Raw genomic sequence first — 3,080 nt, 5'->3', positions numbered from 1 at the left:
GAGCTCACAGCTGCTGCAATTCTGCGCAGCGAAGTCATTGATCTGTCAAGTGATGAAGATCTTGGAGATGACGCTCTCGAGCAGCTCATCAAGAGCAAAGAAGAAGCTAAAATCTTCAACAATTTGCCTCTCTTTGATGTCGCCATCATCCACAACTTCATCGACGAATGGTTTGCCACACCAGACATCAGCTTCGAAGATCTGCAGCTGCTCGTTGGCCTCAGCGTCGCCTTCCAAGGCGCTATTGCTTCAGAACTTGCAATTGCCCAGCGCATTGTTGAACTGAAGCAGAAAATTGATCATGAAAAGGCTCAGTTCAAGAAGAATATGGCCAAGCTCAGCGTGCAAGAAGTGAAGAGCTTCAAGATCATGCTGCATGAGCTAAAGGAAAACTTTCTGAAGAAGCATGCAGAAGCTCAAGGTTCACGTGAGCGGATGAAGTCTCTGGCAGACAGATGTGTGGAGGCCTACAATGAGGCCGAGAAGTGCAAGGCGCTTGGGCGTCCTGGCATCGACCCCAAGATGGCCGCAAAGAAAAAGAAGAAGACTGTTCCAGCTGAACCAGAGGCACCAAGGCAGGAAGCAGTTCCGCTTGTCTTCCCAACTGCAACGACTGGCTCGAAGCCAAAGAGCCGGTCAACAGCTTCAGAGCTCAAGAAGACAAGAACTGCTGAGGCTGAAGCCAGGAAAAGGAAGATCTCTGAAGCCTCTCCTACTGCCCCCAGCAAGAAAAGGAGGAAGACCAAGAAATCTCGGGCTGCTCCCACAGAGCCCTTGATAGTTGAACCTATCTCTATGGTTCACCCGAATGCAGAACGTCAACTGACGGTTCATGAGCCTACTTCCACAGAGGCTCCTGAAGCTGAAGACATTCCAGCAGCCGACCCCATCGCTGCTGAAGACATTGGTCATCAGGACAATGTACAAGATGATGCAGCCCTTCCTCAGTATGAAAACAGCAAACTCATCAGCATTGGTCGTCCTCTGACGCCAATTGCACAAGATGCGTCATGGGCGGATCGCCCTCAAGAGGAAGAAGACTTTGAGGCCCAGCCCACTCCAACCCCACAGGCATCGTCTGTGTTCCACAGGCTTCGCAAAGGTCCAAGGCCTCAAGTCTATGTTGAAGACATCCCTGCTGCATCAGCCGAAGAAGAAGCACCACAAGAGCCCACTCCTCTGCTCCACCAAGAAGCAGTTCTCCAGGAGAACGTGCTTGTGACCGACCCTCCAGCTAGTCAAGCGGAGGCTGAAAATATTGAGGCTGCCACAACCAACACTGAAGCCAATGTGGAGCCCTCCCCACCAAAAGCTTCAGAAGACAGTGAAGCTACTGATCCAAACACTTCTGTTCCTGAGTCTGCTGCAGGTCCTCAATTTGATTACCATGTTGAGCACAGGCCTCAGGTCCAGAAGCCAACTCCCAGACTGCCAAGGTTTCCAGGTCCTGCATCAGCACCTGGCTCCTTTGACATCAATAGCTTCAAGGCAGATAATACATTTTTCAACAGATCCAAGAACCCTTATTCAAGGGAAAGGATTTCATCAGATAGGTTCTGGAGCTATCCTCAACGCAGCTACTATTCATGCATCCTATACAACCAAGGTCGCATCTTCCCGCACAAGCGCCTTGATGTTAAAGCCATTGCTGGTCTGCCCTGTTTAGAGGAAGCGTTGGATTGCTTCAAGCAAGTGGGTCTGCTGCAGTTTGTAACTGATGAAGAGCACTGGAATGAAGAGCTTCTTCTGCAATTCTATGCCACCCTCCACATCAAAGGATACAACAGAGATCCGAAGACTTGGACCCTGGAGTGGATGACCGGCAATGTCCATCACGAAGCCAGTGCATTTGATATCATTGAGCTCACCGGCCTGCCCACTCCTGGCGAATTCTTCGAGGAAGGATGTCCACTACACACTGAAGCTCTTGAGAGCATATTCCAGAGGCCTGAACCGAATATGAGTCAGATGCTCTCCATGATGAAGCCGTTGCCCCTCGATGCTCCTTATCCAACAGAGTTCTTCGTTGAAGACTTTGAGTACCTGCCCAGAACCATCTATCACATTATCCGGCGGACTCTCTGGCCTATCAAAGGGCACTCTCCAAATGCCAAGATCGAGGGTGCAATGAAGACTCTGATATTCTGTATCCTTCATGGCAAATGCTTCAACGCACAGGATTTCTTCATACGCCAACTTGCTGCATCTGGCTCAGATTTACTTGGTTTGAAATTCTATGCTCCTTGGGTAATGAGACTGATCAAGCTTCACTCTGCGATCTCATATCAGCCCTCAGCATGCAACCATCGGATCTTCTTGCCAGATGTGGATACCTCTGCTGAAGCCAACTATGCTGAACCTTCCAAGCAACCTTTGAGTCTTCAGAATGCAGAACACCAGAGCTTCACTCAAAATGTTGAAGGTGTTGAAGCCATCTCCAGGGTGTATCCTTTGGCTGGCACTACACGTGCACCACACCCTGCTTCAACTGAAGCCACTGACAGTGCCACTGCTTCAAGACCCAAGAAGCGCACTCGTGTTCTCAACGACCGAGAGCTTCTTGTGGCCCTTCATCAAAAGCAGGATAGGCATCATGACTGGTTGAAGAGACAGATGAAGAGCCTCTTGGTGGATGTAAATCGCATCCGAAATCTTGCCACCAAGAACGCTTTCGTTGCCCATGAAACCTGTCGCCGCACATGGAAAGGGCTCACGATGATGCTTTCTGAAGCTGATCTTCAAGAGGATGGCTTCACTGAGAGATTCAAGTTTGACTCTACACCACCTCGAAGAGCTGTGCTGCTGGGGACTCCATCTCTTGAAGATTCTGAGTTCTCTTCCTCTGCTGCCACAGTCACTGCCAGAATCATTGATGAAGAAGACGATGCTACCTCACCGCCACCTGCTTCAGCACCTCCAAGCTCTTCTGCACCGCCAAACAACGCCAACAACCCTACTACTTCATCTACTCCTCACGGGAACGAGTAGAGTCTCTATGTCTTCAAACCTTTTTGGTCATTACTGACAAAAGGGGGAGAAGCATATGAGATTGATAGTCTTCAAGCGGGTTCATATGGGCG

Source organism: Triticum urartu, chromosome 7, assembly GCF_003073215.2.
Source record: "Triticum urartu cultivar G1812 chromosome 7, Tu2.1, whole genome shotgun sequence".
In the NCBI taxonomy this organism is placed as follows: domain Eukaryota; kingdom Viridiplantae; phylum Streptophyta; class Magnoliopsida; order Poales; family Poaceae; genus Triticum; species Triticum urartu.
The sequence above is the reverse complement of the archived record's forward strand: the minus strand, read 5'-3'. Positions refer to the sequence as shown.